At 40.5% G+C, this 24,612-nt stretch overlaps 1 pseudogene; it reads right to left on the bottom strand.

The window, feature by feature from the left end:
• Positions 1 to 7,717: 7,717 nt before the first annotated feature.
• Positions 7,718 to 8,727, bottom strand: LOC147887243 (multicopper oxidase LPR1 homolog 1 pseudogene; annotated as a pseudogene).
• Positions 8,728 to 24,612: the final 15,885 nt, after the last annotated feature.

Below are 24,612 nucleotides of genomic sequence, written 5' to 3' on the forward strand. Positions count from 1 at the left end.
ACATAACCCTATCAAAATTCTTAAGTTAAACTTTGTAGTATCACATAAAGTACTGAAAGGGTAAAAAAATATCATCAAATTAATGGGAAAAAGTAAATGCCTCCTTCTTCAAAACATTCAATGCGTATGGATTCGCAAATGTCTTAGAAACACTTGTCTATTGAAACAATTCAAAATCACAAAGTTGTCAATATAATTCCATAATTGGAGTCTACTCAATTCTCCCATATGTGTCATCTATATCATCTTCATAACCATCCCCAATAACAAATTAATGGGAATAACTAAATGTTTAAAACATTCAAAGCATAAGGATTCTAATATGTCTTAAGAACACTTGACTATTGAAACCATTCAAATACAAAAAATTGGCAATATAATTCCATAACTAGAGTCTACTCAATTCTCCCATATGTGTCATCTACCTCATCTTCATCACCCTCCCTAGTCTGGGTATCCTGTATGGGTTTCTCAATCACTTTCTCTTTCACAACCTCCTCCCATATATTGGCTAGCTCGCCTGCCTCCGTAAAACCGAGTTTCAATATCTCAGGAGGTTGGGGTTTCCGTGACGAGGCTACCACCGAATCTGCATCGAACTTCCCTCCTTTCAAACCAAGCTCTTGATGCTCATCAGGAAAGTGATGAACAACAGTCACTCTCTTCTTTATGTAATCACATTGAATAGGATCTTTTTCAACTGCAGTTACATTTCGACCCTTTTTTAAGACACATGCTGTGACTGTGCCTGAACCAGCAAATAGATTGAGTACCCACTCATGCTCATTTGAAAATAGATCTATGAGTTGATTACTTAGGACTTGTGATTTTTGATAAGGATTTACTATCTCCCCATTCTTATCCATGGTCACATGCCTAGGAGCTTCTAATTTGTCATAGCTGGAATAATGAAATGATTAGGAGTAAATGGAGTTGATGAGGAAAAATTGATGTGACCAATATTTTTTTTTCCATCCACAGACCAATACCCAACTCAAATGTTTTCAGCTCATTTGTCTCACATTGGGTTTCATCCTATGACATGCAATAAAAATAAGTTTTAAATTTATCAAAAGAAAACACAATTATAACGATAATAATTGACCCAAAAAAATCTTTGCATTTCATTGTTGCACTCATCAATAAAGGTGGTCATGTCCAACACATTTATCATAGATGACACTCATCACTGCCCCAAACTGCAAGTCTGAATGAAAAATTACGACACGCCAAAGCGTTGCCGACGTAATTGACATGAACTAGTCAAGAAGACTCATTAGTTCCTTTGCTTTATAAGGGACCTCATCAAAGGTGGATCCATGAATATTAAATCCGTATGGTATGTCTGCAACGACCAACGTGTACTCATTCTTTGGAACTATCCTTGACAATTCATTGCAATCTCCATTGAGCAGACGATAAAAGTTTGGCGGATGGTTTTCCCCCCTATCAAACTCTAACATGTCATCACTAAAAGTGACAGATTGTTGTCAAGTTCGACACTCTTTTTCTTTTGCAGCCCAGTCAATCAATTGATTAAAGCTTGCAGGCATCATACTACTCTCAGATCCCTTCTTGCCTCTTTCTGAAGGTGGTTGTCAAAATTTAATAGTTTAATATTTTAAAGATTCAAATCTATAATTCGAAAGAAAAAATTCCATTAGAATATGTATACCAAATTTGACATACCATGCTTTTGAATACATTGAAATATGGAGCCAAGCTCTCCATCCTATTGCTCTCTGGATACTCCTCCCGAACAGCATTCCAATCCGGCATGTTCAATTGCCAAATCATTGCTTCCTGCATTCTCATGTATATTTTATGCCTTCATTGAAAACACATGTAATACAATTGAAACAAAGTCTATTGAAACATTATTTGTAAAGAGATTAATGTAAAATCAAGGAGAGACATGATGCAAAAGAGAAGTTTACTTACTCATCAAATTCATCGCCCATTTCATCCAAAGAGAGATCCCCAGACACCACTCTGCCAAGCATAGACTTAATTAGAATTTCATCTTTAATTCCCTGCATGCTCTTCCATGCTGTGGTTCGAATTTCTTCAAGTAATGCCTTCAACATCTAGGTAACTTCTTTCTTGACTCCTTTAGGTATGAGTTTTTTCTACCCTTTGATTTCAAAATTCTCCCACTTGGAAAAATTTGCATTTTTCAAATTCCAAACTTCTCCACTACGAAATGCAATTTCAAAATTCCCAAAAATAAGAGGAGTGTATATACAAGAGGCACGAAGCCAAGCTAGTGGCTTTAACTACAAAAAAGAGTAGCTAGCACTACTTCTACGACTAATCTAAGTTCTCCACATCCTCGCTCCATTCGATGCTCCCTTTTGTGCTCCCTTCTCCGCCTCCTTCTTCCTCGTCTTCTTCCTCATCTTCTTGTGCAGGGTCCTGTAAACAAGGGACAACATATATCAATGTATGAAAAATCAAATCTTTACTTATAATATTGACATTATTTAATTACTTTCAAATACCTCGGGGGGTTCTCCAGTAGCCCGGATTTACTGCTCCTCAGTAATCAACCCGTCATTATAGAAGTGCCTCCATATATCTCCTCTGCAATGGTGGCGGTGGTAGGCTGTCTCGACAGGAGTAGGGTACCTGCCCACAATATCCAGTTGCAAGATGACACAATTTGCGGAGGGGTTAGTACAAAGAAACAACCTCCTAATAAACTACATAAACAATATAATTTGAGATCAATACTTACAAATTAGGCCTCCCATGATTCAACACCCCCTGCTCCAAAATGCACGCTTCCATATTGCTCCATTTGGATCCTTCATGCCTCCATGTGCTGCAGACTGGGTTCCTCCTTCGCTGACTTCATTGCTTTCTTCCACTCACACTTGTGAGCAGTGTGGGGCGGGCCCCTTGGTGGTTGACCTCCCTCGAGCTTGGCAAGATTCGCTAGTGCCTACTTCTTATAAGCGAAGATCTTTTATTGCCAAGTATCGTAACAATCTTTGACTTGGCCCATTTATCTGTGAACTGAACATTGGGGGGGTTAGGATACCTAGAGCAAACAGTAGTGAGGGTCTCATCAACCAACCTCTTTGGATGGTCTTTGTAGTGAATAAAGCAATCTCTGTAATTGTTAGCAATTACAGAGCACATGAAGGCCATGATGTCCTTCCCTTGTGCATCCATCAAGATGCCTTCTGTCTGAGTGATGTCATAGTAGATCATACCATCACCCGGAGAACCGAGTCTCGACTGCACGGGAGTACGCTGATGGATCTATCAGGCAAAAGGGCCTCCTAATGGCATGGGGGAAGGGGCATAGGATGGCATAGGGGAAGGGGTTTGGCTGTGTAGTCGACTGGGCTGTGTTGACTCCGCTGGGGTAATCTTAGCTGGTGTGGGGTTGGGGTGGTTTGGAGTCTGTAGTGCCGACTCCTGGGGGGTGTTTAGAGTACCCGTCATGTAACCGTATAACTCCCCCGGTCTGGGAGGGTGCCCCAAAAGGTTATATAACTCCCGAAAGATGGTCTCCCAAAGATCAGGTGAGCCTGAAGAGCTTCCTGGCGACATGATGAACTGGAAAAAAGAAAAAAAAAAGATTACTGATGAGTTGAGAAGAGAAAAAGAGAGAAGGAAAGAGAGTAGAAAAGAGAGGAAAAGTGGGGATAAAAGAGAGGAGAAAGGAGAGGAAAAGAGAGGAGAAAAAGAGAGAAAAAGTGGGGATAAAAGAGAGGAGAAAGGAGAGGAAAAGAGAGGAAAAGAGAGGAGCAAAAAAGAGAGAAAAAGAGAGGAGATAAGAGAAGAAAAATTACCACAAAAAGAGAAGGAAAGAGAGGATAAAAGAGAGAAGCAAAGAGAGGAAAATAGAGGAAAAGAGAGGAGAAAAAAAGAGAGAAAAAGAGAGGAGATATGAGAGAAAAAGAGAGACGAAAAGAGAAGGAAAGAGAGGATAAAAGAGAGAAGGAAAAAAAGAGGAAAATATAGAGTGCAATCCCTTTTTTCAATCAAAGAGAGGAAGTGGAAAGGGAAAGGGAAGAGGAAAGAGAAAGGAAAGGAAAGGGAAGGGAAGGGAAGGGAAGGGAAGGGAAGGGAAGGCCAGGCCAAGGAAAAATAACAAAGCGTGTCTATCTTCGCATATAACAGCACATCTATAGATGCGGCTATTTGTTTCCAAAAACAGAGTAGACGCATCTATAGACGCGCTCTCAAATGCATCTATAGACGTGCTCTGACAGACAGACTATTCTAAAAACTTAAAAAGGACATGCGCCCGACACAAAAGCACAACACTAGTACCAAAAACATTCGTTTCTTGGATACAACAAAGGACGGATCCAAATAGAGCAACTTTCAAAGAAGATCAACTGTAAAGAGACTTACCTTGGATAGAGGTATGGAAGCTTCTCGTCCTTCTTCAAAGCTTCTTCTCTTTCTTCTCTTCCTTGTTCACCCTTTGCTTCTCTTTCTTCTCTTCCTTGTTCACCCTCCTCTCTTGTGTGCTTGGAGATGATTATGTAAGCCTGGAGATAAGTGTGGGTGCTTGGAGATAAGTGTGGATGCTCGGAACTGTGTCTGTTAATAGCAAAGAAAGCCACGTGATGCTAAAAGTATGTGAAGAAAAGCAAGCACACTAACAGTAGGTTTGAAAATTGCATCTATAAGTACGTCTATAGGCGTGTCTAATTGCACATCTATATACGTGTCTAAATGCACATTTAATTATGCATCTACAACACAGTTTAGATGCATCTATAGACGCGTACCACAGATTAGACAGACGTGGTTTTAGATGTTGTATTAGATGCGCCATAGAGTTTTAAGATTAAATATTTGATACAAAAAAAAAAAATTTGGGTTGTTTATTTATAGGATGTCTTCATCTTCAACAAGTAGCTCCAGTGAGCATGAATCCCTCCATATCCACCATCACAAAATGTGGTTGGAGCAAAAAATCAAATGTATGTGTGATGGATGTCGAGGAAACATGTATCGTGCATGCAGGATTACACTCAATCATGTCTCAAAGTATGGAGAGTGGGATGTGACCGTAAACATGGTAAGTGTTAAAGAGTTAAGGTTGATTGAGATACTATGGGTGTTCATATGTTTGAGTTATGATCCCGTTTTAATTTGATACAAGATGCAGTGCCACACCCACATATGTTGCCCTATGCTCATCATGAGGAGGCGAACCGTTGGCGATATGAGGTGGGATCTTTAAGAGTGACCGTTACGGATGCATGGAGTGATGGTGATAGTAGCCCTCCACCATTACCTCATGAAGCCATGGAGGAGGAGGTGTTTGATGATATGGTGGGGGATCTATATGTCCATCAATCCAAACGGAGGGAGGATAGCATGGAGCAGGACGATCTTTTTACCGCACCATCGACTCCACTGTTTGAGGGGTGCACATTCTCTGTTCTACGTGCCTCCCTTGAGTTACTAAACTTGCAGACCATCTATGGATGGAGCAATGCAAGTTTGAATGCATTACTCAAGTAAGCTTTAAAGTCCCTTTTGCAAACATGGTGAATTATGCTCGTGGGTCAATTACTCGAATGCTTTTCCTCATTTATGGTCTTCACGTGTAGGCTATTGTGTAAAATGCTTCCAAGGGAGAATAAATTACTGACCTTAAGAGATATGGCAAGGCAACATCTGACCTCTCTTGGAGGATTAGATTACAAGCGCATCCATGTATGCATCAACACTTGCGTTTTGTTTTGTGGACTATATAAGGATGCAAGAGAGTGTCCTACTTGTGGAGAGGCAAGATATAGAGCAGATCTCAAAACTTTGGATGTGCCTCGTAAGGTTCTGTGACATTTTTCCATAATCCCTTGCATCCAACATATGTTCAAGTGCAAATCCATTGCAGAGCCCATGTCATGGCATTCCTCCCATCGATCAACCGATGGCAAGTGGACAACTCCCGCAGACACTCCTATGTGGAAGCATATTGCAGACACATGGCCAAGCTTCAAGGAAGAACCTAGGAGCTTGATACTTGGATTGGGTATGGACGGTGTAAATCCATTTGGTCTCAAAAGCACCTCTTATAGTGTATGGCTAGTGATATTGGTAAATTATAATCTTCCACCCTCTATGGCGATTAAGAAAGGACATGTTATGTTACCCTTCTAATTCTATGGAAACATAAAGTCAAAAATCCTAATGTTTATTTGGAGCCTTTGATTGACAAGCTAGAGATACTTTGGAGAGGTATCGAGGTGCATGATATGAGCAAGCCTCCCTCATCATGATACTTCAACTACAAAGCAATCTTCATGTGGACAATGCATGACTTCCCAGGCTATTGCGAGTGTTCAAGTAAGCATTGCACTTCTAATTATCAGTAGGCAAAGGATGTGGCACCCTAAACCCACCTTCAATTCTTAATTGCATCCATTGTTCAAGTCTCACTACATTGGGTTACCATGCATGTCCTGTTTGTGGTTCTTCGCTTGTTGCCTCACGGGCAGACGCATTGAATAAGGTCATCTATGAGAATCACCATCGATTTCTCCCACCTGATCATCCTAGATATGTTGCCCCTTGGATTGAAGTCCTCCCACAATCACTCACTGCGGGAGATTGGATGAGAATTTAGGATGGTTCCATGACTCCTCCACCACTTGGCATGAGCCGGTAAGGGTTTGTAACTATTGTGTGCTATATTGGCTGGAAATAAAGATTGCTTGCTAACACCAGCTTTTTTTTACATACTCCATCTTTTATCGTTTACCATATTGGTCCCACCTCAAGATCAATCACTTGCTTGATCCCATGCATATTCTCAAGAATGTGGCATCTACCATTTGGGAACATTTGAATGGGACATGAGATTTCGTAGGCATAAGGGAGGATCTATGTACCACACGGAGGATGCATGAAGCTTGGCCACAAGAGAGAGCAAATGGGCGTGTTTTTTTACCTCGTGCACCGTGGAGGTTATCAAAGCTAGAGATGGTGGCAGTGAGGCATGCTATTACTACAATTCGTACTCCCATTGGATGCATGCTATTACTACAATTATATGGCTTGAAATCTCATGATTGGCACAAGATGCTCTAAGTAAGTATTTTATGTGCATAATATCTTTTTCGTTTCAAATTTGTGAGTGAATTAGAAGCAACTAATCAACCATTCCTCATGTGTTCAGTTCATACTACCTACTAGCATTTCTCGTAGTGCATCGAAGGATGCGAAGGATTGTATTTACAAGATGGACGAGCTTGTGAGTACTTTACATGATACAAAATATGATGTGTATCAATGCTCCATGCAAGGTGTTCATATTGCTAATATGGTGTACTTTTTCATTTCTAGGTATGGGAGCTCAAAGGAATGCTCGCGTTATGTCAATGGAGGTGGTTTTATTTAGTGGAGGAGACATCTCCACGTTCTATTGTCACAAGCCAACTACATCTCATAGTGCATTTCGTGGATGAGATTGCTATATGTGGTACTATACATGCACGATGGTTGTTCTTCCTCAAGCACTCCATGAAGACCTTGAAGGGTTTCCTGAGACAAAATGCAAGACCCGAACGTTGAATGGCCGAGGGTTGGTTGGTACAAGAGTCACTTGTATATATTTCTGAGTTTCTTATTGATGTGGATAGCTCTCTCCCACGACTATGGAGAGATGATGAAGACCTAAGGATGACCTCTATTGTGCCTCAAGGAAAAGGATGCAACAAAGTAATAGACACGGAGTTGCTTAATAATGAGGTTCTACACCCAAATATGGCCACAGTTTGAAATCGACAAGGATGGCGTCTCCAAAGAATTCGGGACACCAGCTTGGATGAATGGCAGTATCATCGCCGGCCGGTGGAAACTCAAGCGTACCATTAGGATCAAATTGCTTGTCTTGGATGAAGAGAGGGATCTCGTAGGCTCCTTCAGAAAGGAGTAGCTTATGATTTTGTGCATGAGATCTGACAAAGTAGATACCCAAAAGACCAGCGAAAACATTCAATCGTGTAATACCAACCACATGGTCATGGTACCATAGCATCATAGGCTCCTGGGTATTTGCATAGGTGTAGTTTTGAGTCTTGTATGTTAAGCGGTTTCTCCATGCCTAGTGAACCAGGCATCTGGGTGGCCATCGGACGAGCTATCAGCCTCCCCTCCATGTAAGTGTGTCACAATAGGGACACCTCCGTGGCATGGATTTGCCTAGTGTAGTGTCTTGTCTACTGCAAGCATATGGTTTTGATCCATGATATGATTCTCCCATCCGACAGAGGCCTCAATCCCCTGAATAGCCTCTAGAGTTGGCCATGGATATGTGGCAGTAGAATGACTTGTCCCATAGCCATATAGGGTGGTGTCAGGGAGGTCTCTGTGTAGCTTTTGCAAAAAAAATTAAGAGAGAATTTTGTCAAATAAGTGTCGCACGACATAGCAATCCCAGTAATATAATTCACAACATGCGCTAGTGTCTTATTCGGATTCTTCTGACAATATGTGTTTCATTGAGGGACATCCATGTAATTACCTGAATATCTTGTAAGTGCCAAGAGTGACGGGGATGCGTGCACTCACATTGATGCTAGGGGGAATGGGAAGAGCGTCCACAAAAAATTCTAGTTCTGGGGAAGCATTGTGAGGAGTACACACTGATGGCAGACTTTGATCAGTTGTCGCATGTTGGGGTAGGAAAGCCAAGCCCAACAAACTAGCGAGGAGTATCGAGGCAGCTACAAGCGGGCGGAAGCCCATGCTATTGAGACGCCCAGTAGATTGTGTATTTTAAGTGTCAAGTCTTGATACTTCACACTGATATTTTAAGTGTCAAGTCTTTATACTTCTGTTATTGGTAATTATGCAAAGGAAACAATATATAGATTTTAAGTCATTGTCCCCATTCTCCAAAGGCGCAACTTCAAAGCATACTCACAAATGCAAGTATAATTAAAAATAAATTATAATAATTAAATTTTGCTACCAAGGGTGGATGTTTTTATCAAAGCTATACTTATATATTAATATTAAATCGTGGCAAATGTTTATCAAGCTAGTTTTTTTAGTTTCACGATATTGATAGAACATGGTAGAATTTTATATATTTCCCTTTGAATTTTAAAGTAAAGATGTAAATCCTCATAAAAATTTAAAATATTTCTCATAGAAGTTTCAAATCCAGGGGAATATTTCAAATGCTTATTTTTATTAAGGCATACAAACTTTCGACACCAATATTAAAGTTTCGCTTCTTCACAAAACTAACATGAAAAAATCATCCATGCTACCATGCAATTGTCTATTTCTACTATCTGTATGATTGTTGACATACATGCAATCAGCTTCCACCCAATGCAAGTCCACATTCCCTCGTAAATATTAAAGGCCCTATGCAAGTCCAGATTCCCTCTTACATACATTTTGAGAAAGAAGAAGAACATGCATTTACCATTCAAGTTTTTCTTAAATATGAAGGGTTATTATTTTCTTGAGGTGAAAAATAATAAAAAATCACTTGCAATCTTTTGTAATGTGTGGAACTCATGCTCACAACGAAAGAGAATACAATCATTACGGCAAGCATGGATGGTATCATAATCCATACCCACCGTTGTTAGCATCTTCTTCACTTCATCTCTTGATGCGAGCATGGTATTTGGTGCAGGCAACATCTTCTAGAGCAACCTATCACAATTCAAACATACATAGGCTTCAAATAATGATGATTCGGTACACTAATCCTACAGCTTAGAATCCCTATAAGATATTGAGCAAGCTTAGAATCTTACAACCTGACATTGAGCAAACATTTACAGACTCCTGCATTCTTTGAATTAGAGTGAAAAAAGTCTGTATATGTTTGTTCAATAGTAGGCTATTGAAGCTTCAGGTGGGAGGAAAGAGAGGAGGAAAGAGAGGGGAAAAGAGAGGAGAAAAAGGACAAAAGAGAGGAGATAAGAGAGAAAAGGAGAGGAGATAAGAGAGGAGAAGAGACAAGAAAAATGACAAAAGAGAGGAGATAAGAGAGAAAAAGAGAGGAAAAAAAGGAGAAAAGGGAGGAGATAAGAGAGAAAAAGAGAGGAGATAAGAGAGAAAAAGAGAGAAAGTGAAAAGAGAAAAAGTGGGAATAAAAGACATAAAAAGTGAGGATACAAAGGCTTCGAATAATGATGATTCTCAAACATACATGATGATTCTCAAAACAAACAATATCCAAATAATGAGTCAAATTAATGCAGGAGCTAACCTCATTAAGCCCGAGACACTTGTATCCGACCACCCATACTTTGCTTGTAGATTCAAGATTGAGAGACAAGCATGTAGTTTAGACATCCTAGCACCCTCGTACAACTATGTTGATTGCAACTCTCACATTTTGACCTCAAACTCTGACATCACGTGTACATGTGATGTCGTGCCCCTAAAAATAGAATCCATCATGTCGACCATACTCTCGTCATCATCCAGGAGACTATAGTCTTGCTCAAAGTGTGAAGGTATATGCGTACCCTCGTCACCCTCCTCATCCTATTTCAAAATTTCGTGTAAATATAAGATCTTGTCTCAAGGTTTCGTGTCATAATGGTATCCAATATTAACCATGAACTCAAAGAGCATTGACTTATCGATAATCCATCACCACGCGCAACACCAATAGTGGGTACTGGTTTGGGCTCCTCCCCATACATCCGGAAGTGGCGCATGATAATACAACGTTGATGTTGTACTTCCCACTTGCAATGAGTGCAATGACAATATAATCTCTCCATAAGCCACTTCGTGCTCCTGGGCATTGGCGCATCATCTGATGAGCTTCCACTCATCCCTTCCATCTGCACACTTCCAAAATCACAACATGAGTTGCAAGGAAATCTATTAAGAGCCAAAAAATAGTCACCCGTGAGCTTCTTTTCTCTTTTCCCTCAATAAGTGCCCTGAACTATCACTATATAGCGATGCCTTGCTCTGTTTTGTCGCTATATAGTGACACTTTGCCCTATTTTGTCACTATATAGCGACACTTTTTGGATAGAAGCATCGCTATATAGCAACTGACCAGTGTCGCTATATAGCAATGCTGTGGGCTTAAACCCGAAAACCCGTGCTGTGACGCTTTCTTTAGTATCTCTATTGTAGGAAAAGCAAAAATCCCTCCTCCCACCTTATATTCGACGACCTCGCTTTCCTCCTCTCTATTCTCCACTCCTCACCACTACTCAGCCCCTCTCCTTACACTTGTGACTCCACCCTTCTCCCTCTTTGCTTATGTGAAAAGAAGTTTTTCAAGAAGGTGAGTCTCTTTAAGCAATGTAGGTTTGTTTTTTGTGAGATTTCATTTTGTGAGTGTTGAAGCATGTTTCTCCTTCTATTGCTAAGGCTATGTGCTAGTTTTCATGCTTGATTTTCAAGGGTTAAAGACAAAAAACGAGATTTTTTGAAAGAAAGAAGACTCACCTCTTCTAGTCTTTTTGGTATTTCTCTTCCTCCTCTTTCTCCTTGTTTGTAGGCTTATGCTTTCTCCTTGTCTGTAGGCTTATGTTTGAGGAGTATGTTTGTCTCCTCAATCCAATCCCTTTGAGAAGTTGCTTCTCTAAACTCCTCCTTCCTTTAACTACTTATTTGAAAAATGGTATGTTTCCTCTCTTTTGTAGGGCTAGTCCACAAAACATCGAGCGGGACTATTCCAGGTAAGAAAGTCCTTCCTCTTTTTTCCTTTTGTTATTTTTGTTATTTGCATTGGCCTGCACTGATGGGCGTAGGAACCCTCTCTTTCCCTCTCTTCCCCTATTCCCTCTTCTTTCCCTCTCTTCCTCTCTTTCTTCTCTTCCTTCTCCCTCTTCTTTATCCCCTCTTTCAATCTCTTTTTCCCCTCTTCCTCCTTTCCTTCTCTTCTTTTTCCCCTCTTTCAATCTCTTTTCCCCTCTTCCTTCTCTTATGTTTAAGCTTATAATCCCTCTTCTTTTTTCCCTCTTTCATCCCCTCTTTCAATCTCTTTTCTTCTCTCTTTCCCCCTCTCTTTCCCCTCTCACAACAACACAAAGTAACTATAGATGCGCTTGGTAGACGCGCAAAATAGCGGGCACGTCTATAGGCGTTGCTTGAGTAGAGGAATTACAGGCGCATCTAAAAGCACGTCTAACAACTCGTCTATTTGCGCATTTAAATAGCGCGTCTATTTGTGTGTTTAAACTGAGAAAATACAGGCCCGTCTAACATCTCGTTTATCAGCACGTCTATTTGCGCATGTATTAACACATCTATTTGCGCGTCTAAACTGAGAAAATATTGGCCCATCTAACATAGTGTTTGAGCAAACTTTCATAGCATGGCTATTGAATGCTTATTCTCAATATGTACAAGTTGAAATTGATTGATAAGATGTAGACTTCATCTCTTTAACTAGATCATACACAATATTCATGAGGGATATATCCATTTAATATCTATTTTACAATTGCTTTGGACGTTTGACTTCTAATAATACAATTGTCTATTTCTATAGAAAAGTATAAGTGATTCTCCAGATGATTGCTGACTTGCAATCAGCTCACCCACCTTCCTTAAATGTTGAATGCCACATGAAAGTGGACATCACATTTCCTCCTACATACGTTTTGAGAAAGAAGACGAACATGCATTTATCATTCAAGTTTTTCTTGACTTGGAAATCTTTTAAACTTTGAGAATCAACTACAAACCCCACAAAGTTTCCACATACAATCTGTTATTAATTTTCTAAGGTGAAAAAATTTTAAATCACTTGCAATCTTTTGGAGTGTCTAGAACTCTTACAACTCAATAGTGTTGTGATAGAGCAGAAGGGCACCAACTTCCTTTAGTAAGAATACCTATCAAAATCTTAAGTATGAGATGAACGTAACAATATGGCATGAGTAAAAATTAGTTGAATTAGTGTGGTTGTGTTCTACACTAAAAGAGCTTCAAATAGGTCTTTACAACTTGAAATTTTGATAACACATGAAAAATTTACATGATTTTGAAAGGAGGTTGGTTTTGATATTTTAGTGTATTTTTTGTTTTACCCCCCCCTCGTCCAAAGGACCCCCCCTTAGGTCTCACATATTATGAAAAATATGTACAAATCTTAAAATCTTGCATAATTTTCAAGGTATATTCCTTATCATCTGTGGAAGGGGGACATGAGATTTTCATGTTTTTCCCTTGCATATTTATACTTCTTGTAAGAAATACTTGCATATTTAATATGGACCCTGTCCCTCCATACCCTATATTTTGGACGAGGGTAGTAATATAATACTTATTGAGTTGGCACCCCAAGGATAGAGCTTCATTGATCACACTTTAGATTATCAAATTTGATATCCAATTGTGTTATGCTCTACATTCTTGAATTTGATGGCTTCATGAAAATTTTTGGCAAACTTATGCCCCTAGACTTATGTCCTTATCTCTTTCCAAGAAGAGGAAAACTAAGTAGATATGTCTCTTTCATAATTTGTAGCTCAATTTCATACACTTGAACAAAATTTCATGTCATGCCTAATTTCATGTGATGCCTAATGCCTATTCTCAATGTGTACAAGTTGAAATTGATTCATAGGATGTAGACTTTTTCTCTTTGGCTAGATCATACACAACCTTCACCTAGACGTTAGCACATCTACATCCATTTATTATTTACAATACACATTTGACTTCAAAAATGACATTTGAGCCTTGTTTCTAAACCCACTCTCATTTTTGTTTTGTTAAGCTATGCATATTTATCCTCATGAAACCTTTCTATTATGATGTCTCTATCATGTTGTATGAATTTTTCTTATTACTACAATCTGCACCCTCTAAAGGTCTCTTTCTTCGACCTTTCTTCGAGCTTTTTAAAATATTATTTTATAACTTTGTACAAATGCAACTTTGAAATATTTATGATTTTGTGCTTAATACAACAGGTGATGACCCCTCAGTCGAAGGGGCTAGAGGGGATAGCTGGACAGTAGGTCTAGCCATCGGCATAGGAGAGGGATTTACTAAGGTCCTTTGGGATAGCAGAGAGAAGAATCTCGCTCCCTCTACATCGGTCATCTGTGTGACAAACTCATTGGGACTCTTGACAAATCCATGGGCTGCTAGCAAAGGAGTTCCCCGAGGGGTAGTCATACTGCTACATCCGAGAGGAGACGAGCTAGGGGTAGTCATAGGGGTAGGCCCTTGAGGTGTCTCCTGAATGGAATTAAAGTCCTTTGGAGAGTAGAGATCATGATGTCTCCTCCTACAAGGATTTTTGTACTCGTCAAACGTGCGACATGATCTCATGTCTAATTTGGGGGATTGGACAAACGTAGACACAAACACGAAAACAAAAAACAAAAAACAAGAGCAAGTAAGAAGTGAAAAGACAATTAATTACTTGAGACAATTATGAAATTCAAACTCAAGAAATTATAGGCAGGCAATTAATCACTTGTGAAAATTATGAAATGACATCAATGCATAAAGGATAAATATGAAAGGACAATTATTACTTAAGACAATTATGAAAAGCCAATTTTGAAAAGATAAATGTTTATGAAAGACAAGTGGAATCCAATAAGATTTTCATATATATATATATATAAAATAGAGACCAAAAATATGTCTCCAAAATTATGTATATAAAAAATATATGTCTCCAAAAGTATGCTTAAGCAGAATTTGTCTTCAAAAGAGACATTCTCCAAAAATGACAAAATGGTGGTGGAGGTCTACTGCTATGTGTTACTGTCTAAGGTACTTTCCTCCTCCGCACCATTAGGTGGGTCATTGGGGACCTCATCCTCCACCTCTTCTAATATGTGGTTGTGCTCTTTAGCGATTATGTACTCGCAATCCACAAACGCCTCCACACAATCCATTATGTCATTTACACAATCATATTTGAGGCTCCACCGGTCATGGCGGTCTCTCCACAACCTACGAAGATCCCATAGGTTGTGTCATGTGTTCCTCAGTCACCCTTGCTCCACTACCCTTCAGCTTGGACCCACGTTGTACTTCACCCAGTCACTCTCTTGCGCAATCTTCTCTTTTACATGAACTAGCAGAGAAGCTATGTCTATAATCCCTATGACATGGGGAACTGGGTTAGAACTTAGGGAGGACACCATGGGTAAGGGGGTGGTTGTTCCATTTAGAATCTATTTGAAAAAAAAAAAAACCTAATACGACTAAGGAGCATGTGAAAAAAGAACCAAATATGACTAAGGAGAAGGAAATAAGCATATGCATAAGACGAAAAGCATATGATGGAAAGCATATGCATAAGAGAAGGAGAAGCATAAGAGAAGCATAAGAGAAGTAAAAGAGAAGGAGAAGCATAAGAGAAGGAGAGGGTAAAAGAACCAAATATGCATAAGAGAAAAAAGAGAGAAACCATATGCATAAGAGAAAAAGAGAGAAAGCATATGCTTATGCTTATGCATAAGCATATGAGCATATGCATAACAGAAGAAAAAAAAATATGCTTATGCATGAGCATATGAGCATAAGAGAAAAAGAGAGAAAGCATATGCTTGTTCTTATGCATAAGCATGTGAGCATATGCTCATGCATAAGCATAAGCATAGGCATAGGCATATGCTTATGAAAAGAAGAGAAAAAGAGAGGGAAAAAGAAGAGAAGGAAAGGAGAAGGAGAAGGAGAAGAAAAAGGAGAAGGAGACATATGCTCATGCATAAGCATAAGCATAAGAGAAGAAAAAACATATGCATAAGAGATTGAAAGAGGGGGAAAAGAAGAGGGAAAAGAGCATAAGCATAAGAGAAGGAAAAACATATGCATAAGAGAAAAAGAGAGAAAGCATATGTTTGAAAGATAGGAAAAGAGATTGAAAGAGGGGAAAAAGAGATTAAAATAGGGGAAAAGAGCATAAGCATAAGAGAAGGAAGAGGGGAAAAGAGATAAAAAGAGGGAAAAAAGAAGAGAAGGAAGAGGGGAAAAGAGATCGAAAGCGGGGAAAAGAAGAGGGGAAAAGAGCATAAGCATAAGAGAAGGAAGAGTAAATATAGCATAAGCATAAGAGAAAAAGAAAGAAAGCATATGCTTATGCTTATGCATGAGCATATGAGCATAAGAGAAAAAGAGAGAAAGCATAAGCTTGTGCTTATGCATGAGCATATGAGCATATGCTCATGCATAAGCATAAGCATAGGCAAATACATATGCTTATGAAAAGAGGAGAAAAAGAGAGGAAAAAAGAGAGTAAAAAATAAGAGAAGGAAGAGGGGAAAAGAGACTAAAAGAGGGGAAAAAGAAGAGGGAAAAAGAGCATAAGCATAAGAGAAGGAAAAGCATATGCATAAGAGAAAAAGAGAGAAAGCATATGCTTATGCTTATGCATGAGCATATGAGGGAAAGAGGGGGGGGAAAGAGGGAGGAAAAGAGGAACAGAGGGGAAGAAGAGGGAATAAGAGAAGAGAGGGAAAGAGAGGGTTCCTACGCCCATCACTACAGCTAGCACTTAAGGCGTTAGCTATAGGCCAATGCAAATAATGGAAATAACAAAAGCGAAAAAGAGGAAGCACTTTCTTGCCTGGAAAAGTCCCGCTCCATGTTTTGTGGACTAGCGCTACAAAAAAGAGGAAACGTACCTTTTTTTTAGATAACTAGTTAGAGGAAAGAGGAGTTTGGAGAAGCAACTTTTCAAAGGGATTGGATGAGTTTGGAGAAGCCTACAAACAAGGAGAAAGCATAATCCTACAAACAAGGAGAAAGAGGAGGAAGAGAAATACCAAAAAGAGAAGAGGTGAGTCTTCTTTCTTTCACCAAATCTCGTTTTTTGTCCTTAACCTCTGAAAATCAAGCATGAAAATTAGCACATAGGCTTAGCAATACAAGGAGAAACATGCTTCAACACTCACAAAATGAAATCTCACAAAAATGAACCTACATTGCTTAAAGAGACACACCTTCTTGAAAAACTTCCTTTCACACAAGCAGAGAGGGAGAAGGGTGGAGAGGGAGCACAAGTGTTGGGAGAGGGGCTACGTAGGGGTAAGGAGTGGTAAATAAAGAGGAGAAAAGCGAGTTCATCAAATATAAGGTGCGAGGAGAGATTCTTTCTTTTCCCATAATAGAGATGTGAACGACGGCGTCAGGCGGGGTTTCGAGTTTTAGCCCACATCATCGCTATATAGCGACACTGGTCAGTCGCTATATAATGACATTTATATCCCAAAAGTGCCGCTATATAGCGATGGAACAAGGCAAAGCGTCGCTATGTAGTAACGATTCAGGACACTTATTGTTAGAAGAGAGGAAAGGAGCTCATGGGTGGCTATTTTTTGGATCTTAATAGATTTCTTTGCAGCTCATGTTGTGATTTTAGAGATTTGTAGATGGAAGGGATGAGTGGAAGCTCGTCAGATGATGCACCAATGCCTGGGAGTACAAAGTGGCTTATAGAGAACTTTTATTGTCATTGCACTCATTGCAAGCGAGAAGTATGACATCAACATCATATTGTCATGCGCCACTTATGGATGTACGTATGGGAAGGAGCCCAAACTAGTACCCACTATTGGTGTTGCACGTGGTGATGGATCATCGGTAAGTCAATGCTATTTGAGTTTGTGATTAATATTGCATACCATTATGACACGAAACCTTGAGGCAAGATCTTATATTTACACGAAATCTTGAGACAGGATGAGGAGGGTGGCGAGGGTGCGCATATACCCTCACACTTTAAGCAAGACTATAGTCTCCCAGATGTGCCAAATGACGAGGGTATTGTGGTCATGATGGATTCTATTTTTAGGGGCACTACATCACGATGTCCGAGCCTAAGGTCAATATGCGAGAGTTGCAATCAACACCATTGTACGAGGGTGCTAGGATGTCTAAACTACGGGCTTGTATCTCAATCTTGAATCTGCAAGCAAAGTATGGGTGGTCAGATACAAGTGTCATGGCCTCAATGAGGTTGCTCCAGCAGATGTTGCCTACACCAAATACCATGCCCGCATCACAAGAGATGAAGCGAAGAAGATGCTAACAACGATGGGTATGGATTATGATACCATCCATGCTTGCCATAACGACTGTATTCTCTTTTGTCATGAGCATGGAGATTTGGCTAGTTGTCCGAAGTGTGGGGAACAATGATATAGAGATGACTTGCAGAGGGTGAGCAGATACCGGTAAAGGTCTTAAGACACTTTCCCATCATTGCAAGAATACAACACATGTTCCGATCCAAATCCATAGTGGAGTTGATGACTTAGCATTCATCTCATCGGTCCATTGATGACACATTGAGGATTCTCGCAGATTGTGCAGCTTGGAAGCACATAGACAATCAGTGGCCGGACTTTGCGAGGGTGCCATCCAACTTACATCTTGGGCTTGCCATGGACGGCATGAATCCTTTTGATTTACGCTCGACATCTTGGTCGACATGTCCCATAATCTTGGTGAATTACAATATCCCACCATGGCTAACAATAAAGAAGGGACACCTCATGCTTGCCAGGGAAGTACAAGGCCAATAATATGGACATGTACATGGCACCTTTGTTAGAGGAGTTACAAATCTTATGGAGAGGAGTGCGGGTCTTTGATATTTCTAGAGCTCCTAGACATACCAATGATATTTTGATCAGGGGTATCTTGATGTGTGGACTACTAAAGCTACATCTATTGGAGGTTGTCATTATTTTGTCACTTTTATTAATGACTACAACAGAAAAGTTTGGGTGTATTTTATGAAAAAGAAAAGTGAAGTGTTTGGGCATTTCAAAGCTTTTAAAGCTATGGTTGAAAAAGAAACCAACTTGCAAATAAAATGCTTAAGGTCAGATGGAGGGGGAGAGTACCTCTCAAATGAGTTTGCAAGGTTCCTGTAGGAGCATGGCATAAAGCAGCAATATTCATGCAATCATACCCCACAGCAAAATGGACTTGCAGAAAGGAAAAACATGCATATTGGAGAGGTATCTCATCCCATGTTGAATGAAAAAGACCTGCCAGATTATTATTGGGCTAAAACAGTTGCTACAGCAGTCCACATAATGAATAGGACTCCCACTGTAGCAATACATGGCATGATGCCAAAGGAGAGGTATACTGGTAGGAAACCAGATATTTCTCACTTGAAAGCTTTTGGTTGCATTGCCTATATTCATGTGCTAGATGAGTTGAGATCCAAGTTGGATTCTGCAAAAGTTGAGAAGTGCATCTTTATTGGTTATTCTCTACAGCAAAAAGGGTATAGATGCTATAACCCTTCTACTCGTAAGTTTATAGTAAGCAGAGATGTTGTTTCTTATGAGATGAGCAGCTGGTATAAACCAGTAAATGTGATTGATGATGTAGATGCACAAAATGGTAATGCTGCATAGAATTCACTGCAGCAATCACAAAATATTAGTGGACTTGTAGTGTCCTCTAGCAGTGGTTCACATACTTCACCATGGATAGGAAGATTGAGATTAGGAGAACCTCCTCAAAGCAATGTAGATAGTGGTATGCAAATATCGCAAAAAGGAAAATAGAAAGTAGATCAGCCCATGGTTGATGTGAATGCAGGTCACTCTTATGTGGATGGTGAATCCAATGGCTCAGAACAGAGTTGATGATGAGTTGGGTATTCCTTTTGTTGTCACACCTGAAGTAAGGAAGACAAGGGATGTTTTGAGAGCACCTGGTAGTGAGCCTATTTTGCACAAGTCTACCAAAGATAGGTATCTTGTGGATAGGCTAAAATATGATGGATTTACAGCCATTCATTATGCCTATATGGTCAAAGTGTTACATGAACCAAAACCCACTTCTTTTGAACAAGCCATGGGAAAAGAAAAATGGGAGAAAGCCATGGATGAAGAAATGGATGCCTTGGAAGCAAATGCTATATGGGAATTGGTGCCTTTGCCTAAGACAAGAATGCAATTGGTTGCAACTGGGTTTATAAGGTGAAGCACAATGCAGATGGTTCTGTGAACAGATACAAGGCAAGATTAGTTGTCAAGGAATATGCACAGACATATGGCATTGATTATAAAGAAACATTCAGTCTGGTTGCAAGGATGGCAATCGTAAGAGCAGTCATTGCTATGGCTGCATCAAAGGGATGGTCCTTACATCAGATGGATGTAAAGAATGCTTTCTTGCATGGTGATTTGCAAGAAGAGGTCTATATGGAGCAGCCACTAGGTTATGTTCATGCTGTTCATCCTGAGTTTGTTTGCAGGTTAAAGAAAGCCTTGTATGGCTTGAAAGCCTTGTAGGACAGTATTGTTGAGATATCAAGCTCTACCCCCGATATATCTCCTGGATGACTATCATTTATGTCACCGCCTATGTTAGTTGTACTCGTGGTGTAGTTAGACTACCACGTATGTTTTTGGTTTGGGTTCACATATGAACCACGTATTCTAGGGTTTGACATATAGGGTATTTCCCTCTTCTATTGTATTATTGTTGTGTGCAAAAGTGAAGAAAGGCTTCACCCTCCAACCTTGTGTCCTCTCTCTTTTGTGTGTTGTGAAGAAAGCTGAACTTGAGTCTCCTATCTCTCTCCCTTATTCTTTACATGGTATCAGAGCCTTGTTCGTGGTAAGGAGCTCAAGAAAGCAAGCCAAGTTTGTGGTGTCCTGGTAAGAGGACCAGTGATGCTTTCCTATTTCGAGTTTGGGAGCAAATCTCTGCAAGTAGCACAGCCAGAAGTGCAGGAGTGCACTGTTTCAGATTGAGAGGCCCTTCACGGTGTGGCAAGAGCGCAGTATTGAGGCCGTTTCGGGGCCCGTTTTGAAGGCGGAATTTCTTCGCAGGCACTCAGAAAAAGGCCCTGTTTTTCGCTGTGCGACCACTGCGCGGCTAGTCGGTGGAAAGGTGCCACAGAAATTGCATCGTATGCCTGTGTGCAGAGATATTGGGAGTTGCAGATTCATGCCTGTTGCCTGTTGATGCAAAATCGTCACTAGGAAGTGACTGTGTGGTGAAATACCACTTTCGGCAGTGTTGCAGATCTGCCCTGTGAGGCTTTTTGCAGAAGTTTTGCTATTTGCCCTTGTGAGGCATTTGCTGTGTTTACAGGTTGCTGTTGCAATTCGTGATTTGTAAAATGTCTGAGAATCTGTCTACCATTGTCAGTGAGAAGCTTGACAAGAACAACTTCCAAGCATGGAAGTTCAGGATGACAAACTTCCTTACGGGAAAGGGAGTTTGGGAGTACATCAGTGGTGAAACTGCAGAACCAGTTTTGGGTGCTGCTCCCACTCCTGCTGAATTGAAGGCCTTTAAAGAATGGCATGAAAAAGCCAGAAAATGCCTGTATTGGCTATCTGTTAGCATTTCAGATTCTATGATTGTGCATATACAGGATGTAGAGACGCCTAAGGAGGCATGGGATACATTGGTGAAGCTGTATAGCACAAATACCAAAGCACGAAAGATGCAGCTAAAGCAGGAGTTGCACAATGTGCAAAGGAAAAATCTGAATATAAATGAGTATTCCTTGAAGGTGAAAGGCCTTGCAGATTCTCTTGCCTCCATTGGAGCACCTGTTGATGATGAGGACTTAGTGTCCGTGACCTTGAATGGTCTTGGGAAAGATTATGCACAGTTTCGGACATCCATTGGAGTCTGTGAAACATTTTCTGATTTTCAGGAACTTATTGCTCTCTTGCTGAGTGAAGAGCAAAGGAATGGTGGTTCAGCCACCTCAACTTCTCAAGAGAGTGCTTTCTACTCAAATACAGGTAGAGGCAGGGAAAGAGGAAGAGGCCGTTTTGGTGGCCGTGCAGGAAATCAGAACCAACAGCAACAACAGGAAAACCAGTCCTATGGAGGAGGACGTGGTAGTTCTAGAGGCAGGGGGAGCCAAAGAGGCCGTGGTTCATGGCAAAGGAACCAGTAAGTAAATAGCAGCACAGAATGCTATTATTGTGGAAAGCCTGGACACAAGGAGAATACATGCTATAAAAAGCAGAATGACATCAAAAGTGGGAAGTTGCAGCAAAGCAACTATGCATCATCAAGTGGGCATGGTGACGACAGAAATGAGCACCTTTTTGTGATGCAGCATATGGTTAACTCCATGTCAGGAGATGCTGTAGCTTGCAATGATGTTTGGTATGTTGATTCAGGTGCCTCTAACCACATGACCAATCATGGTGAGTGGTTTCATGATGTTAGAAATTTGGATAAGCCAAGTTATGTTGAAATAGGTGATGATACTGTGCACCCAATTACACAGGTTGGTAAAGTGCCATTGGCTATGCAGGATGGCAAAACGAAGTACTTGGAAGATGTACTTCATGTTCCAAAAATCACTAAGAACCTGGTTTCAGTTGGCCAGATGGTTGAGCAAGGTCTACAGGTTAGATTTAATCCTAATGGATGCTTTGTTGAGGACTTGAAAAATAAGTGCCGCTTGGTTGCAAAAGGCAACAAAAATGGCAGAATGTTCACCTTGGATGTTGATATGCCTGAGGTGAAAGCTGCTATGTTTGCGCATGGGAGAGGTGTCATTGCAGATATTGAGATATGGCACAAGCGCATTGGGCACGTGAATATACAAAGGCTGAAATCTATGCAAACGAAAAACATTGTTGCAGGTTTGCCTAAATTCAGAGTTGAGGGAATGCAAAAGGTATGTGAAGCATGCCAAATGGGTAAGCACGCCAGACATGCATTTCCTAAAAATGCTAAGGTGAGCAGAAGACCTTTGGAAGTGATCCATTCAGATGTTTGGACAACCAAAACTGCTTCTATTGGTGGATGCCATTATTATGTGACGTTTATTGATGACTACACTAGGAAGGTGTGGATTTATTTTATGAAGCACAAAAGTGAAGTGTTCAGCCATTTCAAGGCTTTTAAGGCCATGGTTGAAAAAGAGAAAGGTGTGCATATTAAAGTGTTAAGATCTGATGGAGGGGGAGAGTACTTTTCAGAAGAATTTTGTGAATATCTGAAAGAACAGGGAATTCAAAGGAAGTACTCATGCAGGTCTACCCCTCAGCAGAATGGGGTTGCAGAAAGGAAGAACAAGCATATTGCAGAAGTAGGACGGGCGATCCTAAATGAGAAAAACATGCCTGATTATTTTTGGGCTGAAGCAGTAGCAACTGCTGTTTATATTATGAACAGAACCCCCACTGCAGCTGTCCATGGCATGACGCCTGAAGAAATGTATACATGCCAAAAACCAGATATTTCTCACTTGAAGGTATTTGGTTGCATAGCTTATGTTCATGTTCCTGATGAGAAGAGAACAAAGCTGGATCCAAAGGCAGAAAAATGCATCTTTATTGGATATGCTCTGCACCAGAAAGGGTATCGCTGTTATAACCCTTCCACCCGCAAAATGCAAGTGAGCAGAGATGTTGTTTTTTATGAAATGAGCAGCTGGTATGCACCAACTGTTATGGTAGGAGATGCAGATGCAGGAAATGGGAATGCTGCAATAAATGCAGAGCAGCAATCTCAAGCCTTGAGTGGACCCAGAGAGTCCTCTACTAGTGGATCTAATGCATGGACAGGGAGATTGAGATCTAGTGAATCGTCACATGGCAGCCCTGATAGTGTTGTGCAGGTATCACATAAGGGAAAAGAAAAAGTAGACCATGCTCCAGTGTTTGATGTGTCTGCTGGTAGCTCTCATGTTGATGGAGAGTCAAGCGGCTCTGAAATGAGCCTTGATGAGGAACTTAGAATTCCTTCTATTGTTACACCTGGTGCAAGGAAAAGCAGGCATGATTTAAAGACTCCTGCAACTGATCCAGTTGTACGGAGGTCCACTCGTATTAAGTATCCAGCTGACAGGCTGAGATATGATGGGTATACAGCACATCACTATGCTTATATGGTCAAGGTTCTAGAGGAGCCAGAGCCCACATGTTTTGAGGATGCAGTAGGGCATAAAAATTGGGAAGCAGCTATGGATGAAGAGATGGCTGCCTTGGATGCAAACCACACTTGGGATTTGATGCCTTTGCCTCATGATAAGAAGGCTATTGGCTGCAAGTGGGTTTACAAAGTAAAGCACAATGCTGATGGGTCTGTTAGTAGGTACAAGGCAAGATTGGTTGCCAAAGGTTTTGCGCAGACATATGGAATTGACTATGAGGAAACTTTCAGCCCAGTTGCAAGGATGGCAACCGTGAGAGCAGTAATTGCTATGGCTGCTGCAAAGGGATGGTCTTTGCATCAGATGGATGTGAAAAATGCCTTCTTGCATGGTGATTTGCAGGAAGAGGTTTATATGATGCAGCCAGAAGGTTATGAGGATAATTCACACCCCGATTTTGTATGCAGGTTGCGCAAAGCCTTGTATGGCTTAAAACAGGCGCCAAGAGCATGGTCAGACAAGATAGGGCAATATCTTGTCACTATTGGATTCCAGATTTCCAATTCAGATTTTTCACTTTATGTGAAAAGGACAAACAGAGGGATTGTGCTTGTAGTCATCTATGTTGATGACTTGATTATTACAGGTGATAGTGATGCAGACATTAATGAAGTGAAGCTGCTGTTGAAGCAGAAATTTGAGATGAAGGATTTGGGAGAGCTGCGTTACTTCTTGGGCATTGAGGTTATTAGATCCCCGAGTGGGATATGGCTGTTGCAAAGGCAATACGGTTTGGACATGCTGTCCAAATATGGGATGACAGGCTGTAAGCC

The sequence above is a fragment of the Dipteris shenzhenensis genome, chromosome 23 (genome assembly GCF_047967505.1).
Source record: "Dipteris shenzhenensis isolate YYH24624 ecotype China chromosome 23, Dip_SZ_1.0, whole genome shotgun sequence".
In the NCBI taxonomy this organism is placed as follows: domain Eukaryota; kingdom Viridiplantae; phylum Streptophyta; class Polypodiopsida; order Gleicheniales; family Dipteridaceae; genus Dipteris; species Dipteris shenzhenensis.